At 45.8% G+C, this 26,361-nt stretch overlaps 2 long non-coding RNA genes across 2 annotated transcripts; both read right to left on the bottom strand.

The window, feature by feature from the left end:
• Positions 1–704: 704 nt before the first annotated feature.
• Positions 705–22,795, bottom strand: LOC115532332 (uncharacterized). Its single transcript, XR_003974015.1, has 3 exons — positions 22,390–22,795; positions 15,656–15,815; positions 705–1,907 (listed from the first exon to the last, which is right to left on the bottom strand). It is a non-coding gene; the product is annotated as an uncharacterized LOC115532332 (long non-coding RNA).
• Positions 22,796–24,106: 1,311 nt separating this feature from the next.
• Positions 24,107–25,852, bottom strand: LOC115532310 (uncharacterized). The gene is made up of 2 exons (XR_003974013.1): positions 25,028–25,852; positions 24,107–24,881 (listed from the first exon to the last, which is right to left on the bottom strand). It is a non-coding gene; the product is annotated as an uncharacterized LOC115532310 (long non-coding RNA).
• Positions 25,853–26,361: the final 509 nt, after the last annotated feature.

Genomic DNA, 26,361 nt, shown 5'->3' on the forward strand with positions numbered 1-26,361 from the left:
CTACCATTATATTCTTCATTCTATTCTATTGTGCATGTATAATTTAATTGTAATTTGCTCATAACGGAATCAAAATACGCTGTTTTGTTCTTCTAGGACTAAAGTGAATTATGTAGCCCCCTTATCGCAAAATACTACGTTGGAAATCTGCGGTTTCGTTTGGGTTTTCCTTGTTCTTCAGGCTGTGCAACATTACATGGATGTGATTTGTATCGATTCCATTTGAACATTATAATATAAGTACTACTCAAGTAGTCAATTTCATATTGAGTACATGATTCTAGCACAGGCAATCTACTTTTCTCCAAAATATGAACTTAGTGGAAATAGGAATAAGATGAACTGACAATTAGCTAACTTGATTAAAGATGGTCATTTGGCAAACAATTTCCATGGCATAATCGTCATCTCATATCAGGTTGTATTCAAAGCAGTGTAATAATATAATTTAGAATTATCCTTAAAGCGGTTGGTATTCATGCCCTAGAACACTTGGTGGTAAAAATAGGTCTCAACCATGAACACACTCTTAAACCTACTGCATGTCCGCTGTCAGTCTGTGACCTTGAGATACTCTCGCAAGTACACACACACGCACACACACAAACACACTCTAATCATATGCACACACAAACAAACACACACACAATGACTCCTTATCAAACACTACCACACAAACTGACACGCACGCGCGCGCGCACACACACACACACACACACACACACACACACACACACACACACACACACACACACACACACACACACACACACACACACACACACACACACACACACACACACACACACACACACCAACTGTCTCTTCCCCAGCAGTGACTGAATTTATAATTTCAACCGACGCTACTCTCCAATTCATTCCCCTCTGCAGGTTTTTATCAGACAGAGGAGAGATCTGAATCGCTGTTGTTTTATCTCTCTCGACCAGAGTTGAATCATCACAAGAAGACAGAAAGCTTTCCTCTCATCAGAGATGTCCAGTAGGGGGAAAATAAAAAACAAACAAACAGAAAACCAGGACAGTAAAGGATTTTCCCCCCAAGATTCATCATCAAAGACACTCCGTCAGCTGCCCTCCGATCAGAAGCAAGGTGTGGTACAAAAACACTTTGTGGCGGGACACGTTTCCTTTATCGCTGTACAAGTGATTGGCAATACAATTTACTCTTGGGCCTCAGATGCTGTGATCCAACGTTTGTATAAATGCATTTGAATACAATGACAAGAGTATAAATGTTTTTATGCTTTCTGCATTGTATTTCATAGGTGAAATACCTTGCATACACATAAATCCATTTCAATCCTATTCCTACATCACTTGTACCGTTTTGTAATGTTCTACAATGTTGATTAACTATTTACCTGAAGTAATCCTTCTGTTGTGTAACAGTGTGCCCACGCTCCTGTCCTGAACATTTCACTGCAGTGGAAAATAAACCGGATGTTTCTGGAGATACTTCCAGCCTGGCTCTGGTTTCATACAGACACCTCACTGCGTTTTTCAAAACATGCCATCCGACCCCCGTTGGATATGCTGATGAACACGTGTGTATTTGTGGCTGCGCTCTGTGATGTAGAAATCACCGGAGAACCAAAAGCCTAAAAACAACCCGGTGTTTGCTGGATATCATGAAATAAGACATTGATGACACAGCTGGAATTTTTGGTCAAAGCACAAGGGGCCAGGCATAGCGGACTCAGAAGAAGGCACAGAAACCCAACAGAACATTCACGTGCACACGCAAATGCATTCACACACGGACACACATGAACACATACACACTCACATGTGGACCTCTCTGTAGTTAGGAGCAGGGCGATTCGTCTCTTCTCAGCAGCTCAGGAATCTGAAGAGACAGTGCTGGGATATCTTCAAAGCTCCAGCCTCTGGAACCAGGACAGACCATCTCTGTTTAATCCATGACTCACCACAGCACTAATGCTGCAATATGCACTCTGTACACGTGTCTGTGTGTGTGTGTGTGTGTGTGTGTGTGTGTGTGTGTGTGTGTGTGTGTGTGTGTGTGTGTGTGTGTGTGTGTGTGTGTGTGTGTGTGTGTGTGTGTGGCACCCCACATGCTACTTTTCTCTGTCCATGTTAATAACACACACACATACACACATGCAAAAATAATTACGTTCTACAATGATGAGCACAAACAGAAGCAATAATGATGTAAGATGTCACACACACACACATACACAAGCCTGTGTATGTGTGTGTGTGTGCGTGTGAGCGTAGTAGGATATTTCTATTTATGGACCTATGACACGTTAAATAAAACACACACACACACACACACACACACACACACACACACACACACACACACACACACACACAGTCGCACATCGGCGACAAGCGCTTGGCTTGGCATCCTCTTACGATACGTTGACCTAAATATGGCACAGAAAAGGGCCGGGTTTGATCAACATTTATTACATTTTTCCCCTCCAGTGTGCATCAACCCACACTCCATACGCTGGGTTATTTTAATATCCGACCGGCGGATTATTCCAAGAAATGGCGTCAGCAGTGAGGGCTAAATAAATCCTTCTTGACACAGGAACCGCGCGGCTCGCAGGATGAATCACCCACGGCGCATCACTGGGTTTCACTTTAATGATATTGATGACCGCTGCAATCTATTGATCCGCTCGCTCTCTCTCCCTCAGAGCTCATGCCATATCCTGAAAGCTCAAACCAGAGCAGCAGTAATGCAATATGAGATACGCATCTCTCGTTTGTCATGGGCAACCGACTTGGATGAGTTTAAAAATAGCGCGCAATTGTTTTTTCATTTTTGCCGGGGAAGGTTTTGAAGTCTATTCTTAGGGTTAGAGTCGGTTTATATAAAGCAGGCGTGCGAGCTGCACTCTGAATGAACGAGAGCGACGCTGACTGAATTAGAAATAGGTCGGCGAACTTGTGCAGAAATCTGTGATGCTAAAATAAAAAGCAGACAACGCTGGCTTTGTGAACGTGAGAATTGCTCCTTTTATGGTTAGTAATGGCTTTTAGTGAGTACACACGTTGAGTGTTTGAGGTATAGTGTACTACTACATGATTAATGGAAACACAGGATTTGAATTATGCATTTGTTTTATTTTGATCGGAACAAGTTTATCTTTCTTCTGAATGAATTAGGTTGTTGGGAATGAACAATTAGTAGAGCCACAACTACAACTGGTAGGCAGCTTACACACACACACACACACACACACACACACACACACACGTATCTCAAGGGCTCAACGTCTCACAAGCACACAAACACACACACACATGCGCACGCACACACAACACACGCATCACAGTATAGTAAAGTACCTAAGTAAGTGTCCCTATGAAAGTCCCTTGGATGAGCAGATTCCTCACAACGACCCTCTCTGGCTCCCATACAGCTCTATGATGTTTGTGACATCCCACTCTAGTCCCCTCTGTGGGTTCTCAGGGTGGAGCCCCACTCAAACAAAGACCAAACCAAAGACTTTGAGTTTCCAGACGACACACTTAAAGGAGGACTTCCCCCCTGGCCTTAGTGCTGTTTTCATCATTGTTCTGTAGAGATAGCCCGCCCCCCCCCCCCCCCCCCCCCGCAGTGAGGGTGTGTGTGGGTGCCGGGATGTGATACGTGTTCCCCATTGTTCAGCCTCGCAGGCTGAGCGCCACATTAGAGCCCAAGAGCTATCTGTTGCTAGCTACAGCGCTGACATTAGAGCCCGAGAGCTAGCTGTTGCTAGCTACAGCGCTGACATTAGAGCCCGAGAGCTAGCTGTTGCTAGCTACAGCGCTGACATTAGAGCCTGAGAGCTAGCTGTTGCTAGCTACAGCGCTGACATTAGAGCCCGAGAGCTAGCTGTTGCTAGCTACAGCGCTGACATTAGAGCCCGAGAGCTAGCTGTTGCTAGCTACAACGCTGACATTAGAGCCCGAGAGCTAGCTGTTGCTAGCTACAGCGCTGACATTAGAGCCCGAGAGCTAGCTGTTGCTAGCTACAGCGCTGACATTAGAGCCCGAGAGCTAGCTGTTGCTAGCTACAACGCTGACATTAGAGCCCGAGAGCTAGCTGTTGCTAGCTACAGCGCTGACATTAGAGCCCGAGAGCTAGCTGTTGCTAGCTACAGCGCTGACATTAGAGCCCGAGAGCTAGCTGTTGCTAGCTACAGCGCTGACATTAGAGCCCGAGAGCTAGCTGTTGCTAGCTACAGCGCTCACATTCCGGTAATTAGTTTCATTCTTGGCAGTCGCGAGGCGGTTGGTGGATATGGGTCTGGCGGGCGGGGATAGGTAGCAGTGCTTCTGTGTGCCTCACATTTCTTCTGCAGCCTGACAATACTAGCTGTCACTGTGCCAAGCCAGTGGCTCCCCGACCAAAACATATTCGACTTTCATTATCTCCAGCTTTCAGTCTGTCCCCCCCTTCCACCGAAAGCCTAATCATGAGAGACCGCCTGCAAACTGTTTCCCTCAGCATTAAGTGGGCTGGCTAAACAGATAACCAGATTGATGCGTTTGTGTGGGACAGATGTTCCCAAAACTGGGCTACTTGCCGCTCCCAAGTCATTTTCAGTTTGGAATTAGCAATTTACAAGATTTGAAATTCAAAATGTATTGTACATTTATGATGGATGTGACCACAGAGGCTGCATGTGTGGAGGGGTTTGGCCAGAAGATGAGCAGCACTTTTAGCCCATGCATGTCCGTAGCGTGAGGTACAGAAGGTCTAGAGGATAAGCAGGTATGCACTCATGACATTGTAAGATAATGTAATAGCGAATCCGTATTCATCCATTTAATGTAACTAGAAATTCACCAACTAAAAGCAATGTAACAAGTTACCAGCGACTGAATCAAGGGTAATCCCACCTTCAAACCGTTTAACAACCCACGTTATGACGCAGCAATACACTATGTAGCACAGACCACCCCCCCTACGGCCCGGCCTGGAGACCCCCTGGTCTAGAGTCGGGGTCCTGGGAGGAGCATGAAAGAGGTGCAGGTGGTGAAAGACAAAAGGGTAATCTATTTCTGGCACGCTAATCTGTCACGATAGAACACAGTGTCGGCCACGCCACATGTGTCTTTATATGTCAGAGTGGAGCGGGCTGGGGGTGGAGGTGGGGGTGGGGGGTGTGTGTGTGTGTGTGGGGGGGGGGTCTTTGTGTGCGTGGCCGTGGCTAGAAAGGAAAATGGATCAAGGAAATCGATAGGCAGCTTTTCTTAGCGGGCAGCCTCCTGCATAGCGGACTACAATGCACCAAACCCTGCAGTGGGTTTATAGGGCAACACAGTGCCTGTGATGTGTGTGTGTGAAGGCATGTGTGTGTGTGTGCACGTGTGTGTCCACGCCTGTGTGTGGGAGGGGGGAAGGTGTGTGTGTGTGTGTGCGCAAATGTGACAGGGGACTGTCACTTCACAATTCCTAGATGAGTTGGTAAGGTGGCTGGGATTGTCTGTGTGTGTGTATGTGAGTGTTTGTGTTTGTGTGTATGTGAGTGTTTGTGTTAGTTTGTGTGTGTGTGTGTGTGTGTGTGTGTGTGTGTGTGTGTGTGTGTGTGTGTGTGTGTGTGTGTGTGTGTGTGTGTGTGTGTGTGTGTGTGTGTGTGTGTGTGTGTGTGTGTGTACTTGTGACAGTCTCTTCACATCTCCCAGATATGTGGTGTGGTGACCGGGTGGTCTGGGGGATGTGTTCGGGTGTGTGTGTGTGTGTGTGTGTGTGTGTGTGTGTGTGTGTGTGTGTGTGTGTGTGTGTGTGTGTGTGTGTGTGTGTGTGTGTGTGTGTGTGTGTGTGTGTGTGTGACCCGTCAACCTTTGTGCTCTCACGTATAAAAGCATCAGCGCCGACCCTGGACAGAAAAACGCTAAGAATAAAATGTGGAGCGACTCCCCGGACGCGGTCCCCAAACTGGGGCAGGGGAGAGGACGCATAAGAGTCACTCTGACGGAGCCACATCACAACCTCGGACCGGAGGACAGCAGCTGGCCAGGCCGGTCCGGAATAGAAACAGTCCATAAAGTATCAGATTATCATGAAGATTACATTCATGTGTAAATATCCAATTAGTAAATGGACGCTTTAATCCCAAGTGGCTTCCAGAGCGAATACAGTGACTAGGTATTGTTGTTTTACAGTTTATACTTCATACACTGTTGAGTTTATCACAATTCGATTTTTTTTTTGTTGCTTAATTGGTCTTTGATTGAAGAACAAGCATTTTTGTAAGTGATCCAAAATGTGATTTCTTACCTTTTGTGTTGAAGACTAAAATGTATCGCATCAAATGTATTCTAGAATTATGTTTAAAAAAGTCGAAGGGAATGCCCTGAGGAGACGCCATCGCTTTGATAAACACACTCCAACATGGTGGACAAATAGGCGACTGGATAAGTGATAACACTGAAGAGGTTGCAGATGAGCTGGGCGCCCAGCCGGCCTCTGTATGTTATAGAAACGAGCTACAGGGTGACACCAGACCGAGCTGTACAGAGTATCACCCCCCACGGCGGCTCTTGGAAACACGGTGTATGATATTCTTCAGGCCGAGGTGAGTTCGGTCATTTCGATTTGACGCCGGATTAATTGTTGCCATCGCTCAGAGGAAACGGCGGGGGACTGACAGCGGCAGGATGTGACCAATCAGAGAGGACCACCGGGGGGGTCACAGAGCGTCAGCGCGGGGGGGGGGTGGTGTGGGTGTGGGGGGGAGGGGGGGTGAGAGGGGGTGTGGGGGTGTCTGATAGTTCAGAAAGGTTAAGTGTGCCGTTACCACTTTAAATGGGGTCGATGCAGCTTTCAAGGTCATGGCGTTATGGGATAGTTTATGGAATCGTTTCTTACTATTTTTATATGGCAGGAAGAACCCCATCATGATCGGGTTATGTGGGTTACACGGGGAGGGGGGCCAAGTGAACTCTCTCTCTCGCTTTCTATCCCTCTCTCACCCGCTCCCTCTATTTTTAAATAAAGATGCCAACACACCTCTATATACATATTTTCAACCTCTTAACCTATATATTAATATAGATTGATATACAACATACACGTGTCTACTGTTTCTAGAGTAGGCCTACATAGGTATACATCTTTACACATTGGTATATCTATAGCTCCAGTATATGTGTGTATGGATGAATATCTTATAGATGAAAATTATTGAATGCAGCCATAAAAAGAGAAAAAATAATACTAAATAATGTTTCAGACTCCTAGTTTTAGTTTTACTTCAAACTGTTCCTGATATTGTTGTTTTAGTTACTCAGACGGTGACACGACGCTTTGATTGTTGGATTGTCGACGGACGGGATACTGTGAGCATCACAGCAGTTACTGTTACTTCCAGCAACACGAGCGGATTGTGCCGGAACACTAATGTGTGATGAGCTCTGAGGGGCTGACTAGCCCTGGAGCCATGATGACAACCCCCTCTCACCACGATGCCTGCTGCCGGGATGGCTGAAACATTAGCCAATTAAAAGGGCAGCTTAGTCCCGCTCAACGCAATCGCTCTTCACGGGCCACTTCATTAACTAACCCGTATGCTAATTTGTGCTGCTCATTTGCATATGCTGATGACCATATGTTGGGGTGAACTGAAATATGAACAGCGAACGTCTGCTCCAATATAATTTGTGTGCATACAGAAGCTGCATAATATATCCAAGTCCAAGAGAAATTGCCGTTTGGGAGATTTAAGTATGTATCATCATCATCATCCCATGTGTGCTGTATCCAACAATACAACTAAAACTAGCTTAGCCCTCCTTTAATGTCATGTATGTCTTTAAATACACCTGTTGGGCCACATAAGGGCACACAACCTGATAAATGCTGACCTGTGGATGTAGCACTGAACTAAACGTTTGGCGCCCCTGTTCAGACCTGACTTAACCCGGGGACCTGCTGAGCTAACAATAGCTGTCCTTACATCACAGGGAATGTTACTCTCTGCCTAGATGGAAGGGACTCCTATGCTTGGTCGAATGAGGTTTTTTGACTAAGTCTTTCTCAAACCTACAGAGGAGGGCAACTTTCTCTGTGGTGCAACCTCTTGGAGTAATAGCAGAGAGGTTTGATCTGTTGATGTCGTGGATAGCTCTGGTGTTTCACCTCCTAGACCATCACACGCTTCTAATACATCAAGGGTGTCAGGTAGGAACCTCAGAGAGGGATTCAAGTTGGACATAAACATACACAGGTCACGGGAAACCCAGCTGAGAGACCAACAGTATTCATCCATCAAAGAACAGCTCTTGTTTAAAATGCAGGATTTCAAGATACTGTCAAGGGAAACATTACAGACTAGGTCGGCCATGAACATGCTCTCCATTTGTACTATCAGTAGCCGTCCAGAGTCAGTGATACAAGAAAGCTCCACATACTCAGGAGACTTCCCGAGTATGTTCTCAGTCACCGACGGCACGCGCAGTGTAACGAACCCCTAGCTGCCGACCGATGAGTCCCACTCAGAGGGGGGCAGCTGCCCGTGACCTCGCTTCAAGGTGTTCTGGTTGATGAGAGAATAGACGTAAGAGAGTAGCACACAGCGACACGCTCACGCGCACGTTCAAATGAGTTAAAAAAAGAGAGTCGCTGCAATTGAAGGAGTGGAATCAATGTGTTTAGTTTCCATGGCAACTGGAACCTCTGCTGGCTGAGCGTTGCCCTGATTGACACACACACACGTACACACACGCACGTACACACACACGCGCACGTACACACACGCGCTGAGCGGGGTGACGCATCGTCATCATTGATGCAGCAGCAGCAGCAGCGTTGGTGTGCTTCTCCGCTCGCCATCCAGTAGTAATCACCCAACACCGAGAGCGTTCACACACACACACACACACACACACACACACACACACACACACACACACACACACACACACACACACACACACACACACACACACACACACACACACACACACACCCTCCACAGGGGGTCTCTCCATGCCGATGGGCGATTGGACGCGTGGACGACTCCGACGGGTACGGGCGCGCCTCCCTGAGACGGAGGGGGGTCAAAGGTCAACCGCTACAGACGACTCGGCTCCGGGCTCGAGTGAAGAACCCCCCTCACTGACCGAGGGGTTACATCGGCTGTTTGGGCCCACCCACTGACGCCTGTTTGTGTTTGAGTAGAATTCAGCATTCTACCCACAGCCAGGCCACCAATGAGAGAGAGGGAGCGAGCGAGAGAGCAGATCTAAGGAGGTTTAAGGCCATTCCACTGGCAGGTGGAGACGATGGACAGCAACAGGCCCCAGGTAGCAGAGTTATGGGAAACACAGGAACATATGATCGGTATAGAGAAAACAGAAACAGAACAACACTGCACTGTATACTGTATACTGTACTGTTCGCTTCAATACCAAGCCAAATCAAATTACAATCAATGACATCATTACAGTGCTACATTACAGGCCAATGCAGTAAAGTACAGCTAATCATTACAGCTAATCATTCACCCTTTAGGTTTTCATCGAGTGAATATCCGTGGAATGCAAACAAAAGAAAAATGGAGGAAGAACAGTAATGACAGGAACAGGAAACGCTGGCTCATGCAGGGAGAACCCCTGGTAATCAACATGGCACAGGGGCTTTGGCAGAACCACTCGGATTATTCAAGTTAGCTCCCAGGCAAACCAGAGTTAGGGAGGGCAATTCCACTGTTTTAGTCCCCTATACAGGGCCTAATAGGATTGTATTGTATATTTAATGCTGCCCTACTACTCACAGTGGCACCGCACAGCGGACCAACCGTGGCGTGCAGCTGTGACAACACTTTATGTCCCGTATGGGATAATGTGAAGCCTAACAGAGGTCAGTAAACAACAACAACCATGGCCTCATTCACATCATGGTGTTTTGAGGCTATCAAAAACAGGGCCGTTTCTAGTGTGATGGAGGGTATTGTGGTCAAATGGCTCATTAGACTTCAAAATGTCATCAGCCCACTTGGTTCACAGCACCAACCGACAAGCAAACTGATTGTTCGGACGCTCTGATATGAACGGTTTCAGGTCCCGGCGTAACCATTGAACGGCCACGGATGAAGCGTCTGTGGGACTGATAAGACCCTTAAGAGGGTGGAGAACATGCAGCACCTTCTACCTGAGGTCGTATCAGCAGATGCTTCCAGAAGGATCGGCTGCTTTACCTTCTTCTCCGCAGACAGGAAGGCTGAACTCAAATATAGCTCCCCCTTTCCTCTCCTTGAACCCCCTGCAGCAGTCCACGCGCACGCGCACACGCACACACACACACACACACACACACACACACACACACACACACGTCACGTTTCCTTCACACACACACACACACATACACACACACACTCACTCATTCTGTGCCTCTGATAGCACATACTGCACACTGTTCCTTGCCGCACGGCCATCTTTCTTCGAATGTCATATGCGATGCCCTCGTGTCCCGGGACAATGAGCAGTATAGAGTTTCCTGGCAAGACTTAGCAGCTCCCAAACTTAGCCCTGACTCCGTGAGGATGCGTACGTGTGTGTATGCGTTTGTGTGTTTGTTTGTGTGGGTGTACATGCGTGTGTGAATGAATGTGTATGTGTGCATGCGTAGACAAGGGGGGAATGCACATACCGAAACATAAAATTAGCTCCTTGACAACAGCCACTCTCCACTGGTGTCGAGTGTGACATCCGTCATGCTGGACGGGTTACGGTACCTTGGTATGTCAAAGGTCAAAGGTCAAGGTAAACGGGCATTAGCCGCCTAGCTATAGCATACTGCAGTCCGTTAAAGGGGCAGTGGTGTGACACAAAGCAAACTCACCTCTGAGCCTCAGTGTTCACCACGCAGAGCCCTTGACTTTATCCACTGGGAGTAATACAGAGGTTAGGGTTTGGGCTCTCTGGTGGTTGGACTTTGCCTCAGCACACCTTCCACACCTGACGTTTGGTTCAAAAACGTGATAAATCTTTGTCCTCTTTTAAAAACATGTCACAACCACTGACTGAGATTAAGCATGCACGCACGTACTTATGTTGCACACACACACACACACACACACACACACACACACACACACACACACACACACCGCACACACACACACACACACACACACTTAACTGGTACAGGTAATTCATCATGTTTCTCATACAAAAGCAAATGGTATATGTATATGCGCTATGAGTGGGCACAGGTCTGAAAGTGCTGTATAACTGCAGTCCATTTTCCGACTACGTGCAGACCAATTGAGATACTCCTGTTGTTTGTGAATTCCCCGTGATTGCGTTGTGTGTGTAAGAACACATCACACAGTGCACCGTCTGAGGGAGCTTCAGCCATGATACCAGTTCTCTCTCAGATTCATTAAAGGCTGGCCCGTCGTTAATCAAACGTAACTTCGCTGTGTGAATGGGTGTAGTAAGAGAAGTGAACTTTTCAGGGAATTTATATTTCCGTGTTGCCGGGCTTGGACCCCATGAAGGAGGAGAAGGAACCACATTTGGTCAGCCTTTACCATGTTTCCACGGTTACCACATGGAGCCAATCCCTGATGATATTACTCATGCTTATTTTATGCAAGGACCATTTCCAATTGCACTGGACCAAATGTAATCTTTATAAAACATGTGCACACATTTCCTATTGGAAATTAATTTATGATAGTTGTTAATACATTTTGCCTATCAGAGGCATGCAGTTCTTGATTCAAATAAATGTGTGGAAATGTACAGTATAGTGAGCAGTCTCAGCACGAAGGGTGCACACACACACACACACACACATGCGCGTACGTGGACAGACACACACACGGACAGACACACACAAACACACACATACACACACCACCAATCAAGTGATGGGACACGGACACCACACGATGTTATCCTGTCATCATGATAAGGCTTCACATTAACGAATGACTTCAAACACATTGACATTCCCCCCTACCCCACACACACACACACACACACACACACACACACACACACACACACACACACACACACACACACACACACACACACACACACACACACACACACACACACACACACACACACACACACACACACGACTGCAATCCTATGCCACTAACCTCGGGCCAAAGTATTTGATGTACCAAGGAAGGCACAGGGCAAGACAGCATGCAACCGTGCATGTGTGTGTCTGATCATGCATGAACAAGAGCAGAGTGCAACTGTGACATTAGTTCACACTGTGAGCATGTCATGTACACAGAGCCTCCAGCACGCTTTTCATTCACGTCAGGGCTGCAGTCTGTACAGAAAATATCCTGGGCCTCAAAATAAAACATAGCACATCAGATGAGACAACCTACTGCTGCTACCATCTACATAGAAACGATTAACTAATTATCTGCGCTATTATGCATTCTGCTAACTCTCTCTCCCTTCCCTCTCTCGCCTTCTCTCTCTTGGATTTAACATCAAAAGACAGCATAGTTGTTTTGGTGGTTACATCACGATGGGAATAACTGCAATCCGCTTGACAACCATTTATTGGACTGGCGACTTTGACAGCAGTGCAAGAAATATTGCCAGGTCAACGTGTGTGTGTGTGTGTGTGTGTGTGTGTGTGTGTGTGTGTGTGTGTGTGTGTGTGTGTGTGTGTGTGTGTGTGTGTGTGTGTGTGATAGAGATGTGGAAAGATAAAAAGAGAGCGTTGGGAGCGTATGATGGATCTTGTGCCTGTCCTAAAAGTTCTCCTCATCCATCAACACCTTCGTTCAATGAAGTCCCGTCTCAAACGGCTGTTCTATCGCCAACACGAAGGCCCGATGTCCTGATATCAGTATACTTTGAGTGATAGATATCAATAGAATGATCCACGTTGTACACTGCTCTGATTTAAAGAGGAACATTTTCCTGTTAATCACGGCCGATGTTTGGTGGTCTGCTACTGAGTGATGTAAATGACACGCAGGTCTGTGTGTGTGTGTGTGTGTGTGTGTGTGTGTGTGTGTGTGTGTGTGTGTGTGTGTGTGTGTGTGTGTGTGTGTGTGTGTGTGTGTGTGACGTGCACTAAGAGAGAGACAGAGCCCTGGGATAGGGCATTTGAGGCTTAAAATAGACTTGTGTTTGTGTGCATCGAAGTATGTGCTTGTTTGTGTGAGAGTCTGATGTACTCAACTCCCATTGTTAAGTCTCTCTTACACACCCATGCAACACCTACCATCCTCCCCCCCCTAACCAACACACACACACACACACACACACACACACAGCCTCATTAGCAGCTCCTGTTCTGTGTGCATGTGAGTACTTGTCTCCGCAGCTGGTCTCGGCCCAGGTCCCTTCTCCACATGGGGCCTCACTGTGGTCCTGAACCGGGAGGGACAGGGCTGTCTCAGACCCCACTCCCCCCCCTACAGGGCTGTCTCAGACCCCCCTCCCTACAGACTCCCTACAGGGCTGTCTCAGCCCTGTAGGGAGGGGGGGGGGGGGTCATGATTCAGTCCTTATCCTTGTTTGTAGAGCTAGGCAGAAAAACTACCAAAGAAAAGCATTTTACTGTTGGTGTGGGCACGTGCCTATGCTCGTGCACATGCCTATGCTCGTGCGCACTATAAATCACATGTGCACAAATGACACACACACACACCGCACACAAACACACACTCGTATATCAGTAAAGTGTGGGGGGCTCGGCGAAGACCCCTACCGCCCCAAAGGGGGGGGGGGGGGGGGGGGGGTGTGAAGCCGGGACAGGACGGAGACAGACGGCCAGGAGGCCGGCACAGGGTCACACTGGGGGGGGGGGGAAACTGAGGCGGAAGATTTGAACCCAAGAACGTGCAGACGGGGGCTGGACCTGAGTCAAGAGCACCCCCGTGTGGTGTGTGCGCTGCTCAGCGTCAACGTGTGCTGCTCAGCGTCAACGCGTTTGTGTGTGTCTGCACGAGTGTGATTCTGTTTATATGTCTGTCGATGCATTTGTGTGACTGTGTGTTAATGTGAGTGTGACTGTGTGTGACTCTGGATGTGTGTGTGTGTGTGTGTGTGTGTGTGTGTGTGTGTGTGTGTGTGTGTGTGTGTGTGTGTGTGTGTGTCAGTATATGGTAAATGGCGGTGGGACCGAAGACAGAGATTTTTTTTGATATTCCACTTTGACAACTAATGGATTCCTTACGCCGTCTAAATGAATAGCTGTCCATTGGAATTGCCTCCAAACATGTGCAGACAAGCAAAGACCCATAAAGATTTGTTCCCGGTCCTGACACAACGGGACATGTGCTCCAATGTGAACCCAGCGTGGCGATCCACCGCTCATAATTGCCGCTATGTCCCTGTAATGTAATCCCTACGCCAAGCAGAGACCTACATGCATACAGGCTGAAGCTAAATGGTTAATCTTGCGTTGAGGGAAGAATCCTCCTGACGTGAAATGTTTGCTGGAATAATCATGCAGATGAATTCCGTTGCGTATGATGTGACGAGACATTTTCTTTTGAGAGTGAAAATAGAAATATAACATGATGCAATATATAATGTTATATGATCATGTGGCAGGGAGATGAATAGCGGATTAAATAGTGGTCCACTACGTCATCTCTTTTAGGGATGCTCAAATATACTAAAATACCAAGGTTTGATTGATCAAGTTCATCATTGATTTGTAAAGGTCAGGAGGTCATCGTCCCCATGTCATGGCATGATTGAGCTAGCATGCAGCAAATATTAGCTGATGGAGAAAAGCACGCAAGGGCTTTCACACTAGCATTTGGGCCATTTAGTGGGTCATCAGTCAGACCCCCCCCCACCCCACCCCTTGCTGAGATGAGGGTAGGTCAATGTACAACAGGTCATCACACTGGCGTTAAGATAGGGTTGCTTCATAGAGGGGGGGGGGCAGAAGTTCTCCCCCCCCCCCCCGTGTGTGTGTGTATGTGTGTGTGTGTGTGTGTGTGTGTGTGTGTCCCTGTGTGTGTGTTTGTGTGTGTTTTATATCAAGGCTCCTTTTCCTATTATTATCTCTTTCACCGATGTCTCTAGCCTTCCCTAGAGGCATTGCAAAGAAGTCTTTTTACATTTTGAAACATGGGCAGAATACGAACTACATTGGTAAGACGATTGTTAAGAAGGCAACAGACGGATGATGTAAAACAGATACAGAGACACAGCAGTCAGGGTGTAAAGTGCAAAACACGAAATAGCCTACTTCTGGTAAGGAAAAATTACTTAATAGGCTTAAACATATAGATAAAAGCAATACAAGCGAAGACTCAAGAGGAGCCAACCTCACCAAGCCAGTGCAGAATAAGGAAGTGTCTCCTGGACTGAAGGACACTTTAACCACGGGCGCCTTGACAGACCTTGGCACTTTGCTTCTATTCTTGGAAGGAGCGCAATTACGTTGATAGACGAATGAGGGAAAGATGGAAGGGGGCTGGTGGGGTAGAGAGGGGTGGATGGTGCGAGAGAAATAACTTGTTTGTTCTAGTTTCAAAATGGTAGCCGGAGCGTGTAAAAAGAAAAGGCTGTTCTCCGATTGGTTGAGGAGGTAATGGCGTGGTCTGACTCTGACCTGATCTGGATGTTCTCCGCTTGGTTGAGGAGGTAACGGCGTGGTCTGACCCTAACCCTAACCCTAACCCTTGGTAGGCGTGGTCTGACTGACCTGATCTGGATGTTCTCCGCTTGGTTGAGGAGGTAACGGCGTGGTCCGACTCTGACCTGATCTGGATGTTTGGCCCGGTCGGAGGAAAGCGAACGCAGGGAACAGAAGATCGCCCACTGCAGCTGCTAACCACTTTAAGGATTTGTTGCGACGTTGAAGGCTGAAATAAAGAACCAAATGTAAATCCCAGTGTGCCACAGTAAATAGGCCTACTATATATATATATATATATATATATATATATATATATATATATATATAAAGCTTTCATTGAAAGTCTCTTGGCAAATGAGGAATGCAATTCGCAGAACATTAAACCAATGTTACGTGACAAGCAGATATACATCATTTGCAACCAGGATGTATGGTCAGGTATGGTCAGAACCACAATGACCACCACATCCTATTTTGGACTCAAGAGTCCGTATTCAAGAGAAACACAAACATGAATAACATGCTTCTTTTGGACGTGTCAGAAGATTCCTAAGATAGGCTACTGTAAGACGGCGTCATGTCGGAGCACGTCAAGTGTCGGAGCAGGTTTGGCGCTCCACGTTGTGATGGATCCACCCCAGGGAGTCGGACGGAGTCCCTGTTGGGCTGCGGGTGCGGCGCTGGATAGCTGTGTGTTCTTAGATCATGTCAGGTCAAGTTTATTTGTATAGGCCTTCACCACAATGGCGCTCTCTAAGGGCTCCCCTCCAGAGCTGGCGTTTGGTTGAGTTAAACACCCTCCCCTCCCCTCCCCTCCCCAACACCCGACCCCTGGCATACACTTCCACTGCCTTCCCTTGGCATTCCATTAGATGGAATTACAAAATCGAACAAGAAAGGATTGCAATAGTCTGAGGCCAGCCCAGGGGGAACCAAACAGAGACAAGCCTGCCGGAGAAATGTCTGCGCTGCTCATCCAATCACACAGCTGTTTCTACGGAAACACGACGGACAGACTCCTTTATAATAATGAAGAATGACAGCAGCCAGCTTAGTTTAATTTGTCTGCCTACAAATTGGATGATTCTATCCTAGAATCCATTGTTATGCTGCAGTTAAAAGATCAGCAGTCCAATGAAGTAAAAAAAATAATGATCTTGTTCATTTCTATCACAACAGCAAACAAACGGAATTCAGACTTTTAAACATTCTATTTAATGTGTTCCAACTGTTGAACAATGGTGATGTTTTATGAACAAAGTCCACATTTTTTAACCGCTCTTAAGAAATTCCAATTCAGAAGGCAAATATCATGAACTACAGATTACTATAAATGACAAGGCATGAATCCATAGAATTAAGTTTCTGTGCCCAAATTGATTTCAAAACATAAATCACAAAACCCTCGAAACACCTGTCATCTTTTTCCCGTAAGCTTCAGTTAGCATCAACGTTAGCTGGTGAGTTCTGATCGGTGGTGGACCTTGATGTGGATACACACTGTCACTTTGACAGCTTTCATTAAGGACGTCTCACAGAGTTCAGGAGCCCGGGGATGATAGGAAATCATTCTAGAAGACGTATCCGTGGAAGGGCTCTTCACCAAATGTTTAGTTTCTATCCATCCTTTCCAAATTCGGGGTTCGTTTTGGGCTGTCTTGGCTAGCACGGATAGTGTGTGCGTCTACTTATATGTCTGTGTACTCGGGAGTGTACCATTGTGTGTGTGCATGTTTGGTCTCTTCCATCATCGGCAGCTGCTACCTATACCCCTGAGCATTGATGCCAGTATTATGAAGACCCATGCCACTTAAACAGGATTTTGGCAATGTACTATACTGCACTTTAACTATTTTTGTCCCTGTATAAATGGTATTTTATGGTGACTTAAATTAATGGTTAAAAAGTATGTGCGTGTTCATACATAATGACACCTTTGACATGACCATTGCCAGACCAACATGTGACAGTGAGTGGTGTGCGTGTGTATGACAGCACCTTTCACATGTGTCCATTGAGTTGGCGTGCGTGGGGGCAGGCGTGCCTGTGGGGAGACCGATCAGGGGGGGCCATCGGTGTGATGGAGGGTAGGGAGCCGGCTCTCATGCCATCGATTGCTCTCTCCATCTTATTTAGCTCCTGCCAAACCTCACAGCTCGGTATCGACCGGGTCTTATTAAAGCACCCTCCTCGCGGACACACAGCGCCCCCGGCTAAACAAACACGGGTGGCTGCAGGCGGGGAACGGGTCTCCACAAAACCAAACGCTGTCCGTCCCTCGCTTTAGTGAGCTGCCAGGGGGGTTTCTCAGAGTTTAGTTTAGAAAAAGAGTAGTTTAAGAAGAGTGTTTCAACTGAAGTGGGTGCTCTGACTACAATAAATAGAGAATTATTTTATTTTTATTCCCATTTTAAAACCCCAACGTTTCTGAAGGATAGGACAGGGACGTAGTCAACATATTAAATGATTTAAAATACATTTCAATAATCATGCATTGAAGCAACATTAGCTGCTGATTTGATTAGGAAATAAGCCATCATCACTTAAACAAACAATCCAAAATGATCTGACCCTTTACCAGCAATCCCCAGGAGAGAGGGCAGACATTGGGGCTCTGTAGGCTGATGACTTCCATCTTAAACGTGCAATGTAGAAAAATGTAGACAGCAAAGAGAACACAGATAATAATAGTTGAGAGCATGTTAGGCACAGGCCATTCTCCAGAAGACCAAACCGACAAAGATCGTGTTGGCGTGCTGTAAGCCCCAGATCAGTCAGTCTCTCTCTCTAGGGGGGGGGGGGGGGGGGGGGGGGAAGAGAGAGAGAGAGAGCGAGCGAGAGCGAGAGCGAGAGCGAGAGCGAGAGCGAGAGAGCGAGAGAGAGAGAGAGAGAGAGAGAGAGAGAGAGAGAGAGAGAGAGAGAGAGAGAGAGCATCTCCAATGAGATATTAGCCAATCGGTGCCAAGAACCAAAGGCTGCCTCGACGGGGCATTGTCGTTGCATGTGAGCAGCGAGCAGATATGGCGGCACTCAGGTACTGAACCATCTGTTGTTTACCCTCGGCTGCCAGCCCATAGATCTACATCCACTAGTGACACTGCTGTCTCCCCCGCTCGCAGAGTCTTCTGCTGCACGCTTACCATCCATTAGACAATGATTTTCAGCCACATTGCTCAATAAAGAATGAACAGATTAACTTGAACGTGTGGTTGTGGATTTGTTTCCATATTTCACTAAGTAACATAACTGTCTGTCTCGCAGGCTCGTAATCATTGAACACAATGTATAAAGGAGTACGATTTAAATCTTTGCAAGGAGAATTTTATGGAGACGACAGTATGAGTATAAGTGGGGCCAGCCAAAAAAACAGCCCACAACGTCTAGCCAATCAGAAGGTCATTATGTCAATCCAGCCAATAAGGAGAGGGGTGACAGGAGGCATCATAGCATAAAACATGTACATCATTAAATGTATGCCTTAGAAAATAACCTGAATCACATTTTTGCCCTGGAATATCAATACACTGATTTGGATACCGCTGCCGCCGAAGTCCCATGTCTTTGCAATGATTCTGCATGATCGAGGTTTACCTTTTAAGAGTTGGTCAGTTTGAGAAAGAAGAAAATAATCACTTATTTGTCTTTTAGCCTTGATCTAGTTTACGAACCTTGAGAGCTATTATTAATCAGGGGAAGGGGTACTCTAACTGCAGGTCGAATAGTCTTTCTATCATGCTCGGTCAAACTGCCCCTAAAGGCACTTGGTCATGCACCACGTGGCCTCCTTAGGGAGATACAGGGGCTTAAGATGCCGTCCACGTCAGCTTCGTCATGTGTTTGTTTGAATAATGGCTCGGTCGTCTGCTTTAGGAGGTTGAAATTCCCCAAACGCTTTCAAAGTGAAAGCAGTTACTTTCTCCTTGCCCTATTTTTATTTTTATTTTATGGGATGATCTCAAAAAATGGGTCTTGCAGCTCAGTTTAGAAGATGCACAAGTGTGTCTATGTGTCGCTTACCACGCGGTCACCCAGGGGGGAAGCCAATGAAAGAGTTCCCAAGTAGGTCAGGTGGCCATCCAATGGCCGAGTGAGGAGGTAGAACCAACCAGCAAGTAGAACAGCAGTGAAAAAATATGTATAGCACATAGCTCAGCGTAGCTATTTCCTGAAAGCAGAGCTTCATACGTACACATCAACTATATGTTATCCGATATGAGATATCACCTCCTCTGACGTTAAGCATTGGAACTTAGCTTGGAAGGTCACTTATGGTCCTGACACATCATTCAGACTGCTGATCGCTGACAGAAAAGGCAGTCGGACCGATTTGGTCATGGAACAACATGTGCAATCGGCGGAAAGGAACCCAGACGGGCTTGAAAAGATCACCGCAGCTTTGATGACGGCCGATCGCACAGCAAACAACAGACTCAGGTCACTGAGTTCACCAGAATGTTCGACGACCGATAATCTGGTTGGTGTGTCAGGGAGGGCCTTAAGAATGCCGCATGCAGCCTTCTCCTACCTTGACACCAACACATGACTGGATCAACCAAGGAAATTCCCTATGGACAGTCAATTATTAGAACCCTGTAAGGGTGATGTGGTGTGACCCCCTTCTTGACTGACAAGAGCCTGTTATCCTAGCAACATGTGTGCGATTCTGGAGCTAACCCTGTACTTAGTTTCTGTAGAGAATCCATACCTCTTACTGCTGCTTGGAGACGGATGGGTGTTTACTGTGAGAAATAAACATTCACACATCTTTTTTCTTTGCATAAATGCTACCAACATCCACTTTACATTAAATGATTTAACAGACAATATTGCTCCTCAAAATACCTCACGAAAAATAACATTCTAGCCATTTAAATATAAATATACGCTTTTCACTCCCAACTACGGAGGTGGGGATATTGAGGTTTTGCAGAATCTCTTTGATGCTGATAAGCTCTCCTCTCCACAAGAGACCCACATGTCATTAGTGCAAACTTGAAAGGTTTTTTATGCAGCTCCCTTTGTTTAGATGAATGCACTGAACTTGTCCTTATGAGGTCTCCTGGGCGTCTCCATACCGAAACGAACACATCACCAGGGGGCCAGAGGGCCATCCAACCATCGTTCCTGCTATTGTGTTAGCCTGTTGGGGCACTTAAGGATGAAGAAACCCCAGGACAACCAGCCACATAGTAACTGCATTCCAACACAAATTCCATAACACAACTGCATATCAGTAGCTCCTGGCTAACATATTTCAGACAGACTGGTTGCCCTCTTGTTATGAAACAGAATAAACCCATGGGAGTAAATGATTCAGCTGCAGTATGGTTGGCGGAAGCAGCTTACATTTGCTCTCAGTCAAGTTGACAATGATTGTTATAATTGTGAAACCCCTGGTTATGTTCCAATGGGCATCTAAATGACTGATGTTTAAAGGCTACACTAACCTACAACTCAAAACACATTTCTATACGTCGTCAGCCCTCAATGATTAGAGTACTGGATGAAGAGGGGGCCGTTCCATTCCTTTAATGGACAATAGATGGTAGGCCTATACCCTCTTTTTCCAGAAGCCCAGTACAAAGGCTGTTTGGCGCTTGTGCAGCAGTTTTTATCAATAAAGGAAGCAACAGCAACACAGGGTCCCTTGGGTACAATTGTTAACCGTCACACTTGATTGTCCATCGTGAACCTGCAAGGTGCAATGGGTGAAACCAACGCGTCAATCAAAAGTTGAAATTTGTTTCTTGACAGGTCCATCACAGCAAATGGGCGAAGAAAGACAAAAATGAGGCAACTCGAAAATGTAATGCTAGTTCTTGTCGCTTGGAACATGAACTTTAATCTGAAGACCAGACCTCAAACCCTGGACATGCAACAAAACATGAACATGACGATCGCTTCCTTTCAATATCAGTTGACAACTACTGCCATCTTTTGACATCATGGTGTAACAACAACACGACAGCGCAATAGAAGTCACCGTTAATACTTTCTGCCAGAGGTGGCCGCTGCTGAACAAAATTGCCTCGTAGTTTTTGGGCGACCAACCACGATTGGGTGTCACAAAAACACTTACCGACATACTATCGAGGTTGTTGGCAGAGTGGTAATTCATACCAACATACTTCATTTCTGTCCAAAATGGGAAAATTTGGTTTGACGAGATATATTCAGTTAGCCTACATAATAGAATATTGAAATGAGCGACTGTGGATCAGGAAGTGGTTATGTCAGCTCTCCAAAGTCATGGGATGTTCGCGAGTGAACTAGGCGTTTATTTTGTACTTTAGTAGACTGGACCCATGGTTAAATATATTCATACATTAGGACGGCATTATATTGAGGCCATACGGATCGATTAAAGTCGTATCTGATCTGGCTCAAACATAATCACTGAAGCAGTAGCACCGATGTCAGCGAAAATTATATTTAGCTGAAGCTATATCCAAAACGACCTACATTTATCTGAATTAATACAAGTATATCGCCGTCGGTATAGAAAGGATGTTCATAGAACCATGTGCCAAGCACCACCAATCGCTTAATTTATCCATTCCCCGTGCAAAAATATAGCGGTGTGTAGCATCTTATCCTATCCAAGTACAAGTTCAAGGACGTACAACACAAGTAATTAATGTTTCAGCAGATATAGCAACTACTTGTAGTCAATAGTAAGTACTTTGAAGCATAATCGGCTCCGAATTTAAAAACACAAAAGGTTGAGGCATTAAAACTAAGGTATTTCCAGACTGGCATCGTTTTTAAATCACACGACTTGAGAACACCTCATACATTACCTTATTCGAACCGCATGTTTCGCGAATTCATTCATATCGCGTCAAAATAAATACAAAGTACTGAAAGAAAGACGCTCCACGATAAATCTGTAAGAGGTATGTAGACACGGTCACAAGACCCTGACACGTTCAGTAAACTCAACCCTTACCATACCACTAAATAGCAGGCATGTTCCGTATACCCAGACCACCCAACACAACCACATCCTGACAGTCTAACACTTGAGATATTTAAGGTAGGCTAATAAATCTGCCGTACACATGGTCACGTTTAACCTTAAAACTGAAGTATCACAACACAGCCACTCGTTTGGCAGTGGGTTCGTCCCTTATAGCCTCGGTATACTATAGGTCCCCTAAAAAACGCATTTCAAACATTAGTGCTTACGGTCAACGGTCAGAACAGTCTCATTAATAATGAATGCACGGAGAAGGATTCACAAATGTATTTTGTGATTTATATATAAATTACTCTCTTCAAATACATTTCAATGCAAACACAAATGGATATCAGTATGTATAAATGTAAAATTTGTCCATAAACAAGAATAAGTTTCACAAACACATGTTTGATCCACACACAAATGTACCTTGTTTTAAGTAAATGTAATACACATTTATGAATTAAAAAAATGTTTGCAAAGTTTCATAAAAAAATATTTGTATGTTGTTACAATTATGTACAAACTGTTAAACTTGAATTTACAAGATGCTTTTCATTGGTGAACTTGTTGCATTTGTGTGTGAACTGGTCTGTATTTATATGTGGATTTTTGAGACTCTCCTGACGTGGCTGGATTCACAAATGCATTTTTTTCAACAAGGAACTCTCTGTATCCAATCAGAAGCCTCCCTCGGTTTCAGCCAATCACATGACTGCAGTGACTAGGTTTTTACATATTCGGTGCCGTTTACTTCTTTAACGGCACGGACAATCCAAAAAACCCAGTTGAAACTAGATGGAAAAAGTTTAGCTCAAAACGTGACGCAGCTTTTACTTCTTCCGCCACCTAGAGATTGTTATGTACCATCATTAAATACCCATGTATGTATTTCCCATAGACATTTGACGGAGGGAACCGGGAGGCTCGGAGGCTAGACTGAAGGTCGGAACTAGTCATGTGATTGGCTGAAAACGAGGGAGGCATCTGATTGGCTACAGAGTTCCTTGTTGAAAAAAAAGCATTTGTAAATCTAGCGACGTCAGGAGTCTCAAAAATCCACAAATAAATAGTCCAGTTCACACACAAATGCAAACAAGTTCACAAATGAAAAGCGTCTTGTTAATTCAAGTTGAACAGTTTGTATATAAATGTAACATCCGAATTCATTTGATGAAAAATACAAATATTTTAATATATTTAGGGTTTATATAAATCCATAAATATCATTTATGGAGTTATGTAAACCCATAAACATTACTGATCAGCACACAAATGTGCCTTAAAACAAGGCACATTTGCGTGTGGTTCAGAAATGTTTGTGAAACTTTGTTTATGGATTTATTTTACATTTATACATACCGATATCCATTTGTGCGTGCAGTGAAATGTATTTGAGAGAAGAGAGTAATTTGTATGTATAAATCACAAAATACATTTGTGAATCCTTCTGTGCATTCATTATTAATGACTGTTCTGACCCCATAGTGGCGACACTGTCTCACAATGTTTAAACACAAAGACGATAAGCTTCCTGGACAAATTCAAGGCAAACATGTTGTGCAATAGCATTTATTTTGTTATTCTTACGCAACATTCTCCACAGTTCATGAACAGACGTGGCATTTAAACCCGACCTAAACCCTGGTTTACCTATTCGTGGTTCATGGGGCAGCAGCTGGTGACGACAGGAGGCCGTTACAGTGGGTGGAGGACGCCATCTTGCCAGGGTCCTTCCCGGAAGTCGTTTTTTTTTTTGAAGAACAGCGTTATTTTACAACAAGAGTCGATATTTTATTTTATAAATCACTTTGTATCGTCACTTAATGGAGACATAAGAAAGTCATGACACATTCACACTATTTCCCAAATAATATTTTAATGTCTAAAACACAACACGCAAAAATCTTTCTGTACATTATTTACACACGGACGTTAACCAGTCTTCATAACATAACAACCCGTTACAAAGAGTCACCTTGGTCCATCTCTTTGAGGGAGACTCTCCGCTTTCTGCTCCAGTTCACAGCCGAACCCAGAGTCCGTGGCACTGTGACCTGGAAAAGGCTCAGACAACGTTTACATGTTCATGTGCACTCACTCCACCGAGGCGATGGGACACTGCCATCGGTCTACTCAACAATGGGTACCTTAGCAATGGGACACATGTATCGACATTGTAGTACCTGCCATCTGCTCTCCGTTACCGTAGCGTTTACCTTCATTACGCAAGCGGTGACCAGGAGAGAGGCGGGTTTGAGGCAGACGTCGGTGGGCAGCTGGCGCTGTTCGGGAGTGCGCCCGACACTGCGGGCGGTGTCGGGTTCAGCTCTGTGATAAATAAAGCCCAACCATGAAACATGCGACATAACCCAGCAGCGATTCTCTTGTCAACACATTGACTACAACGCCAACTCATTTGACACATGGAATTAAACGGAACAGAAACCAAAGAAAAAAAATGCAATTCAGCACACCTTTTGCCACAGACGTCATCAGTGAGCCCACAGGCAACATCCAAGTCTCGCGAGGCCTCGTCGGTTAGACCACGTCGGCTAGTCCGGTTCCTGATTAGCATGACGGCTCACAGGCCGAAAACTTCCTCAAAGTCCCGCTGTTGGAAAGCGAGATAGTCGTCGTAAATGGAGTCCAACGCCGTGGAAACGCTCGTCGGCGACAACGACTCCCCGTAAACGTCTACGGCGGTGTCGTAAACAGAGCGCGGTGAGAATGAGTCACCGAGAGGCGACGACATGTCTGCGTAGACGCGGGCCATGAGGTACTGGGTGGTGTTCTCCGGCGCCATGGCCCTCCTGTGTCCCCCTTCTTCCTCCCCCACTGGCCGGAGTCCCTTACCGGGTCTGGGCGTCGACGGCTTTCCCTTATGGACGCATCTGTGACCGGTCTTCACGGTCTTGTGTAACATCTTGAAAGTGTCCTCCGTCGTCCTCGTTCGAAGCATTTTCCACTTCATCTTCGACACGAATTTGTGTTTGGTCGAACAGTGTGTGGAGTTGGAGTCCATGGTCTCAACACACATTTCACGGGAACCGCTGAAGTGTTCAGAAAGTGTGCGGGCCGCGTCGACCGACTGCGTAGGAACAAACTCCAGCGTAATACCAGACACCTTCATAAACGCTAAACCCCGCTACAAAAAGCGTCTTGATACAAAAAAAATATATATCAAGTTTTATGTCGTGCGTTAGTGGTAAATATTATCAAAAGTGTATTTTGTAATCTGCGCTCCGCCGCTTTGAGACCGTCCGGGTAGGTTTCTCCTGCAACGATTAACGACGTTCAGCTTGCAACGTCCTATATTAGAAAGAATACCCACAATCCCCTTTTCTTATTCCGGTCTAAACATTCCTCCTACTACTGCCCCCTACCGGAGGGGAGACCTTACGTCCCAATTGCTTTGATGGAATAAAATGTTGATTTGTGGGCATGATACAACCATGACTTGTCATGAGCTTTTTTCTGATGCAAAGGAATACAATAAACAGGTGATATGAAGGAGTTTAATATGCAGGGGGAAATTATCCAAGTTCAAAACTTTTACCACAAAGGAATACGAAACAAGATGAGAAAGTGTAATTTAGATAGAAGCCAGAGGTCTGAGGCCAGATGAGAGAGGAATGAGACTCAAGGTCGAGGTGGGACACGGAGCCACATATGAGCTGCAGTCTATGTTAGCATGTATCAGTCCTCAGGACAAAGTAGACGAAAGGTCCTGTGAGAAAGTCCTTTCCCCTCAATAGGGACGGTCATTAGTTCCCTATCTCAGGCCACGGCTGCTTCTGCTGCATCTAAA

Source organism: Gadus morhua, chromosome 19 (assembly GCF_902167405.1).
Source record: "Gadus morhua chromosome 19, gadMor3.0, whole genome shotgun sequence".
In the NCBI taxonomy this organism is placed as follows: Eukaryota; Metazoa; Chordata; class Actinopteri; order Gadiformes; family Gadidae; genus Gadus; species Gadus morhua.